This window comes from Sander lucioperca, chromosome 7 (genome assembly GCF_008315115.2).
Source record: "Sander lucioperca isolate FBNREF2018 chromosome 7, SLUC_FBN_1.2, whole genome shotgun sequence".
Taxonomy (NCBI): Eukaryota; Metazoa; Chordata; class Actinopteri; order Perciformes; family Percidae; genus Sander; species Sander lucioperca.
Window position 1 is genome coordinate 95,001 of NC_050179.1, and position 9,551 is coordinate 104,551.

Below are 9,551 nucleotides of genomic sequence, written 5' to 3' on the forward strand. Positions count from 1 at the left end.
CTTTCACCGGCGACCTGATAGCTGCTGGTTAGTAAATACGCAGGAACACCAAAAGCGGGAGGAAGCGTGGGTTAATATGTGGATTCATATGTTTACACAACTATGTGACTCGACTGACTTCTAAAAGTTCGCCACTTGACTTGAACCAAAGTTGAAAACACCTGTTCATGTCTTCTGTAGTCTGTTGGCTATTTAGGTTTTTTTCCTGGAACACGTCACTTACACATTTTGCACATACTGCGTCTTGTGTAGACTGTCATATTTATGACCTTATGTAGGCTACATTTTATGTACTAGTGTTATTGTTGAATACATTGTGAATACATATTTCTAAAATTGTATGATGTTTTTGTTGAGTTATTATTACACAATGCTTTTTCTGATCTTTTTGAATCCCCTGACAAATAACCCATATTACAAAAAAAACTAAAACTAAGACTAAAACTAATAAAAACTAAACTAAAACTAAGCATTTTCAAAAAATAAAAACTAAACTAAACTAGCAAACCCGCTTTAAAAACTAATTAAAACTAAACTGAATTTGAAAACAAAAAGTCAAAACGAAATAAAAATAAAAACTAATGAAAAATGCAAAACTATAATAACCTTGCTCTAAACACGCTAAAAGTCCTGATTATTTACATGGAGTCTGGTGGGTTAATTGATGGTGATTTTGGGGCTGTTTCATGTTAAACTAAAAGGATCTTACTCTTTAACTAAAAGGTCTATCTCTGTAGGGATCCGTTCCATGATGTTGTCAGACACGTAGAATAATAATCTGAGTCTGTCAGCAGCAACAACAGAACTTTAAGTGGCACAACCCTTCCCCTTTACGACTGAGAGACTGCCGACTACGCCCGTCTCAGTTCACGCTACACAGCACAGTATTTTCCAGAATATCCACATCCCCGTCTAAATTGCCTCCTTGGTAGTAGCTATTATCATATTGTGTGTGTCTGTGTGTCTGTGTGTGTGTATGTGTGTGCCTGTGTGTGTGTGTGTGTGTATATGTGTGTGCCTGTGTGTGTATGTGTGTGTGTCTGTATGTGTGTGTGTTTGTGTGCATGTGTATGTGTCTGTATGTGTGTGTGTGTGTGTGTGTGTTTGTGTGTTTGTGCATGTGTGTGTGTGTGGTTAGCTTCAGTTCCAGTTAAATGATATCAATCAGATCACCATGCCAACCGTCATCAGCAGCGTCTCTTTTTCTACTTTTATCAAACATGACTTCTTTATCTCATCTTCAGAGGAAACTTTGCAGCATCAGCTATCTATCCAGTAATCAATGTCCTTTACACGGATCTACAACCACAGAGACTGACGGGTCTTCATACACACATTATCAGAGACATTTAGTTATGATGGTTAAGGTTAGGGTAAGGGGCTAGGGAATGCATTATGTCAATCTTAATCAGAAAAGCTTTATTGCCAAGTACATTTTGTACACATACAAGGAATTTGTTCTGGTGTTGTAGGTGCATGTCACATTCTCTAAAATAAGTTAAACAAACAGGTTAAACAGAACAAACAATATAAGTATAAATAACATAAATAAAGTATAAATATACATATATATATATATATATATATATATATATATATATATATATATATATATATATATACACAGAACGTATTAAAAATAAGAGAGTAAGAGTTAAGATAAAAAGAGCAGATTAAGTACAGTGGCATGAGGAGCCAGAGGTGGGGTGAGGAGAGAGTCAGGGTGGTTTCCGGGTCTTGTTAATAAGACTAGTGGCGGAGGGGAAAACTGTCCTTGTGACGTGAGGTTTTGGTTCTGATGGACCTCAGCCTCCTGCCAGAGGGGAGTGGCTCAAAGAGTTTGTTGACGGGGTGGGAGGGGTCAGCCACAGTCTTTCCAGCACGCTATTAATGACGGGTCCCCACAAAGATAGTGCCATAAACCTGTGTGTGTGTGTGTGTGTGTGTGTGTCCTGTACCTGTCCAGATGTGTGTGTGTGTGTGTGTGTGTGTGTGTGTGTGTGTGTGTGTGTGTGTGTGTGTGTGTGTGTGTGTGTGTGTGTGTCCTGTACCTGTCCAGATGTGTGTGTGTGTGTGTGTGTGTGTGTGTGTGTGTGTGTGTGTGGCGTGTGCCATGTGCTGACATGTGCGTAAAAACACTGGCTCTGATTGGCTACCATGAAACAAGACTCTGCCTTAGCCAATCATAATCGCTTACCTCGTTACTAACCCACCTCCTCACTAGCTGTGAGCCAGGGGGTGCGTTCGGATTACACAGTTTATTCAATCAATGCATAGAAACGGACCGCATTTAACGTCCAGGAAAAGTAATTAGTTAGATTACCCCGTTACTGAAAAAATAACGTTGTTACCTAACGCCGTTCTTTTAAACGGCGTTATTCCAAACACTGTTAATAACGCGTTTAATTGACAGCCCTAAAATAAACACATAGTTTACTGATTTACATGTGAGAATATGCTGGCTCTATACATGCTAAAAGTCCTGATTATTTACATGGAGTTGACATGGTTGCTGGTTACAGCGTTCACGCTCAATACTGGACTAATGTCAAAGATTGTTCCCATCAGTCACACTGCAGAAACAGGAAGATAGGGTCCAGGTTGAAAAGCAAAAGTACTTACCTTTTAAGAGCTCATAGAAAATGTGTTTTGTATTTGGATATAACTAGTGCAGTGCCCGTTGAAAATGTGCCCTTTTGGAAGGGGCAATTACTCGGCCTGTGGTATTGCTGCTTGTAGAATTCATCAAAACCAAATTGTACCCCCAAATTACTGACAGAAGGACCCCACACCACTTAGTATGCAACTCCACTGTATAGCCTACTACTGACTTACAGTGTAGGCTACTTCTACATCAGAGGAAGACATTGTAGGCCTACCTACTACTATATTAACCTGACAGATTCAGAATGTAATCACAAAATATCACAGTGACAACGTGGAATAATCAGACATTAGCCTCATGGACTCATGGCGGTGTGCTACCCACCGGCCTGTTATGAGAACTAAACAGCACATAGCTGCATTCATCAGCCACTAGAACCAGACCGTGTGTGTGTGTGTGTGTGTGCGCAGAGAGAGAGAGAGAGAGAGAGACAGAGAGAGAGACAGACAGACAGACAGACAGACAGACAGAGAGAGAGAGAGAGAGAGAGAGAGAGACAGACAGACAGTGTTGTCTCGTGTCGTTAATGAATTTAACATTTCAGCAGAGGTGTTCATCTCCATACAGGTTTAGTGGGTTGACGGTTAACGGGGAAGTAGGGGATTTGATTCACGGGGTATTTTGGCGACTTAATTAACCCGACCCAGGGCGAGTCTGATGAAAACTGATGTATCTGCCCGGTTCAACTCTGAAGGAATAATCTCCGAGATTACGTTATGTTCTCCCAGCTCACAGCAATTTAACAGCAGGAAAAGAGTCCCCCCCGCCGCGGCGTCTGCTGATGTGCAGGTTACCTTCCCCCCCAAACACGCCGCTAAACACAGACACGCATACTGTATATAACCTACAGATACGTCTCGCTTTATGAGATAGATAGCCTGCCTATAAGTGGCATCACGCTCTGTCTGCACTTGTTGTCTGTAGCTGGTTGTGCTTTGCATGTGTGGGATTCTGAAACGTCCTTAAATTCAGGAATTGTCGTTTGTTTATTCAACGTCAAAGACAGTCCAAAGTAGTGCATCTTTGCACATTTTTGTGGGTCTGAGGTGTATGTCACATTATATCTGCTAAAGCTCAGCTGCTCTCTGTCTCTGGTCCTCAGGGTGAGAGGGGGAGGGGCCAGCGGAGAGACCAGCAAAAGCCAATGTGTGCTTCTTTTACCGATATATATTTAACGATATCTTTTGCATTTCTAACCCAAACAACGTCAAACTTGGCACTGCACTTACTCGTGCCCATAGCAAGACACCTGTCAAGATTGAAATCCATCGGACTAACTGTTCGAGAGATATTCACATAACACACACAGACAGACAGAGACAAACACACACACACACACACACACACACACACACACATAGACACACACACACACACACACACACACACACACACACACACACATAGACACACACACACACACACACATAGACATGTGTCCCCCAGAGGTCAAAGGTCAGACGTGTCCCAGGAGCAGTTTGACGGCGGCGTCCCTGTTGTGTCTCTGGGCTTCCTGCAGAGCAGAGCTCCCCCACCTGGTGGACAGACACAACTACATCACACACTCTCTCCTCCATCTACAGCAGGGCTGCTAAACTCAGTTTCCCAGAGGGCCACACTGGAAACACAGAATCACACACTCTCTCCTCCATCTACAGCAGGGCTGCTAAACTCAGTTTCCCAGAGGGCCACACTGGAAACACAGAATCACACCACAGGGCCAGAGATGTTAAGGTTATCAATGTGCTTTTGTTTAATTGAAAAAGTCAAATATCTTTGACTGTAGCTGCATGTCACTTTTTTCTACATTTGTGTGTGTGTGTGTGTGTGTGTGTGTGTGCGTGTGCGTGTGCGTGTGTGTGTGTGTGTGTGTGTGTGTGTGTGTGTGTGCGTGTGTGTGTGTGTGTGTGTGTTTGTTGGGTTGATAGGTGGCTGTTGCTGTAATGCTGGTGCTGGACGGGAGAATGGGTGCCGGTGCTCTGGTGTTTGGTATCTTGTGGCTGGTGGCCGTTCCTTTGTGGTGTCGTGGCTCCCTCTGGTGGTGTGTTGGGCTGTAGTGAATCTAGCTCCTTGAGGGTTTCTTGGATGAGACTGTCTACTGAAGGTGATTGGTGGTGAATGGTTTTGGATTTGATGGCTAGCTGTTGTTGGCGGTGTAGGCGTGGGTCTTTGGGGGGCTGCTTAAGTGGTGGTTGGGGTTCTCTGGTCAGCTGTAGGTGGTCTTGTAATTGTTCCTGTGATGGTTTGTTGTTGCTGCCTTGCAGTTTTTTGGGAATGGAGCAGCTTTGGTGGTGGGTGTGGGGTTTTCATTGATTGTGTCCTTTCCGGTTTTTCTGGTGCAGATGTTGAAGTCCCGGGGCCTCATGTATAAAAGATTGTGCAGCTTTCACACCAAAAGATGGCGTACGGCCAAAACTTGAAAAGTACCTACGCACAGAAATATTCACATGTATAAAACCGGGCGTACGCCAGGTCCTGCGCCGTTTCAATACAATCAACATGAAATTGAGCGCACATGAATGAGTGACCGACCCCACCTTGCTTCCTCCCATTAACGAATATGGAAATTACTATAAATGCACCCCCGACGTCATTCTTCATCAAATCACAACGGGTTATCCCGCTGCAGACGAAAAAAACTAACTTCAGCGACTGAGGTTGAGATGCTGATCGCGGAGGTGGAGGCGAGAAAAGTTTTTTCTGTTTGGAGGTTTGTCATCTTGGATAAGCAATAAAAGAAAATGCCCAGAATGGCAAATGGTGACCGGGCGGAGAATGCACCGAACCATCGCAGAAATAATAAAATAATGTCTAATGTCGCAGTAGAAATCAAGAGAATAGTTACAGCGCCACACCAGTTACAGAACAACATGCATCTCAGTGTCTACAAGCACTACAACTAGTTTGAACTCACTGATGTAATGCCATTTATTTATTTTCTAAGTGTTAGTAGGGGAGAGTGGGGACAGCTGCAACGTGTGGCAGTTGCAACATTGCTGATTTCTCCAATCAGGAATGAGCTAGAGTCATTTTTTGTCATACTGTCTAAACTGTTTAAGTATTGATCTTTATCATTATATAGTTTGAATGTGCAGTTTCTTAGCTCTTAACAGACTTCAGTACCATGTGTTAAAGCTAATGTGTTAGGCTAGCATCACTAGTTTTAAGATGGCTTTTGCAACTGTCCACACATGGTGTTGCAACTGTCCCTCATGACAACAATAATGACAATTAGATAAAATTGGCATAAAAGGCAATTTCAGTGGTTTAATAACTCTGGTCTCAAATAAACAAAAAAAATATTTGAATAATTATGCCAAAGTATGAGTTTTATTACATCTAAATGACTGTTGCAACTGCCCCTCGGTACTGTTACATTTTTCAGGGTCCATTTCAGTTCAAATTACTTCCATATTATCAGATGTACACATGTTGCAGCAGTATGGGCAGGTAGGTGACATATATGGGTTTAAAATATCAATTTTTTGTCTTTCTAATACAAACGGTTGCTGAGAAACTGAAGGAAATGTAAAAAGTGTTGCAACTGCCCCCGCTCTCCCCTACGCTCAGAGAAACTGAGTCCAGCGCGAGGGAGACCCGACTCAGAGGAGGAGAGGTTAGCGAGGCCAGCGTCTCCACGGCAGGTGACAGTACGCACGGATTCGCTGCGCCACGCATGGATGAAATAATGAAATAGTAAATAAGACTACAGCAACAGAAATATGTGCAGAACTAAGACAGTCAAGACGGCCCAGTGTTTGGTGGACCGGGTACACCTTGTTCACTTAATAGTCTACAAATCATCCACGGGATCAATACCATGGCAGGATTGAATAATTGGAGCCTAGACGCAATTGTAATATACTACATTTCTGATCCTCTGAATAAAAACAGAAAATTAGAAAAACAGTTTTAAGATCCAATTTTTTTATTTGCCAAGGCGGAAAAAAATGAAAAATTGGATATTTGGAAAAAAATGAAAAAATGGATATTTGAACCCATTTTTCTGTTTTTCCAAATGTCCGTTTGTACTTAGAAAATTGAACTGATAAGTGTTACACTGACCCTTTTTGAGGCCCAAAGTGTAACGCTACAGATCCATATGTCCGACACGACTGAAGCGTGGTGTCGCGATATCATACATCCATGGTTAATGCTCCACGCCCCTGAGCGGCTGCTGATTGGACGAACACTTGACGTGGGTTTGGCTTCTCGAGAATTTCAACAGACTATTATTGCGGCTCATTCAGAATACCATATCTCATATTGGACTAAAATAGTTCACCGAAACGTGTTTCTGAAAACATTTTAAGAGAGAAATAGGCCGTGCAGTTGCTTAATCTGTCTTCATTTCAGATCAACAAAGGTCAGTTTAAAAGATTTTCGTCTACTTCTACTGGATAGTCGCGTCACGTTCAACGGATTAATTTGCATAAAGATGAGCATCGGCCAGCTTTTGGACGCGCAGCATTTTTTCAAATGCAGCGCCGACTTCCCAGGATGTTTTGTGAGATCAGTGGTGAGGTAAACGGGAGCAGAGGGAGAGACTCAGAGCTGTAGCTGAGACAAAGTACAACACCTTTTATTTCATTAACTTTATAATAAAACACAGATACAGATTATCTGCAAACTGCCAAATATGGGACAGAGCCTTTCCAGCTGCTGCTCCACGACGGTGGAAGCTGCTGCCTTCACATATCAGATGGTCTCCCTCCATTTCTGTTTTTATATCTCAGATAAATACACATTATAACTCTCTAATCTCTCTATCTGGTCTCATCATGTCATCATTCTGGGTTTGGGAACTGCTGCTTGTTGTTGTTGTTTACATTTTAATGTTCTTTTATTCAGCACTTTGGTCAGATTAATGTGTGTTTAAATGTGCTCTAGAAATCAACTTTACTTACTGGAAGTTAACTTAAGAAACATTTTACAGACCCAGAGATATGTTGATTATAATATCCATCCATCCATCTTCGTCCGCTTATCCGGTCTCGGGTCGCGGGGGTAGCAGCTCCAGCAGGGGACCCCAAACTTCCCTTTCTCAAGCCACATTAACCAGCTCCGACTGGGGGATCCCAAGGCGTTCCCAGGCCAGGTTGGAGATATAATCCCTCCACCTAGTCCTGGGTCTTCCCCGAGGCCTCCTCCAAGCTGGACGTGCCTGGAACACCTCCCTAGGGAGGCGCCCAGGGGGCATCCTTACCAGATGCCCGAACCACCTCAACTGGCTCCTTTCGACGCAAAGGAGCAGCGGCTCTACTCCGAGCTCCTCACGGATGACTGAGCTTCTCACCCTATCTCTAAGGGAGACACCAGCCACCCTCCTGAGGAAACCCATTTCGGCCGCTCGTACCCTGGATCTCGTTCTTTCGGTCATGACCCAACCTTCATGACCATAGGTGAGGGTAGGAACGAAAACTGACCGGTAGATCGAGAGCTTTGCCTTCTGGCTCAGCTCTCTTTTCGTCACAACGGTGCGATAAATTGAATGTAATACCGCACCCGCTGCGCCAATTCTCCAACCAATCTCCCGCTCCATTGTTCCCTCACTCGCGAACAAGACTCCAAGGTACTTGAACTCCTTCACTTGGGGTAAGGACTCATTCCCTACCTGGAGAAGACACTCCATCGGTTTCCTGCTGAGAACCATGGCCTCCGATTTAGAGGTGCTGATCCTCATCCCAGCCGCTTCACACTCGGCTGCGAACCGATCCAGTGAGTGCTGAAGGTCACAGACCGATGATGCCATCAGGACCACATCATCTGCAAAGAGCAGCGATGAGATCCCCAGCCCACTGAACTGCAACCCCTCTCCACCCCGACTACGCCTCGATATCCTGTCCATAAATACTACAAACAGGATTGATGACAAAGCACAGCCCTGGCGGAGGCCAACTCTCACCTGAAATGAGTCCGACTTACTGCTGAGAACCCGGACACAGCTCTCGCTTTGGTTGTACAGAGATTGGATGGCCCTGAGAAGGGACCCCCTCACCCCATACTCCAGCAGCACCTCCCACAGTATCTCCTGGGGGACCCGGTCATAGTCCTTCTCCAGATCCACAAAGCACATGTAGACCGGTTGGGCATATTCCCAGGCTCCCTCCAGGATCCTTGCGAGAGTAAAGATCTGGTCCGTTGTTCCACGACCAGGACGGAATCCGCATTGTTCCTCTTCAACCTGAGGTTCGACTATCGACCGAACCCTCCTTTCCAGCACCTTGGAGAAGACTTTACCAGGGAGGCTGAGAAGTGTGATACCTCTATAATTGGCACACACCCTCTGGTCCCCCTTTTTGAAAAGGGGAACCACCACCCCGGTCTGCCACTCCTTAGGCACCGTCCCCGACTTCCACGCAATGTTGAAGAGGCGTGTCAACCAAGACAACCCCTCCACACCCAGAGCTTTAAGCATTTCTGGACGGATCTCATCAATCCCTCGGGCTTTGCCACTGTGGAGTTGTTTAACTACCTCAGCAACTTCCACCCTCTACCATAGAGGGCGTATTAGTCGGATTTAGGAGTTCCTCAAAGTGCTCCTTCCACCGCCCTATTACCTCCTCAGTTGAGGTCAACAGCGTCCCATCCTTACTGTACACAGCTTGGATGGTTCCCCGCTTCCCCCTCCTGAGGTGGCGAATGGTTTTCCAGAAGCACCTTGGTGCCGACCGAAAGTCTTTCTCCATGTCTTCTCCGAACCTCTCCCACAGCCGCTGCTTTGCCTCTTTCACGGCAGAGGCTGCAGCCCTTCGGGCCCTTCGGTACCTTGCCACTGCCTCCGGAGTCCTCTGGGATAACATATCCCGGAAAGACTCCTTCTTCAGTCGGACGGCTTCCCTGACCACCGGTGTCCACCACGGTGTTCGTGGGTTACCGCCCCTTG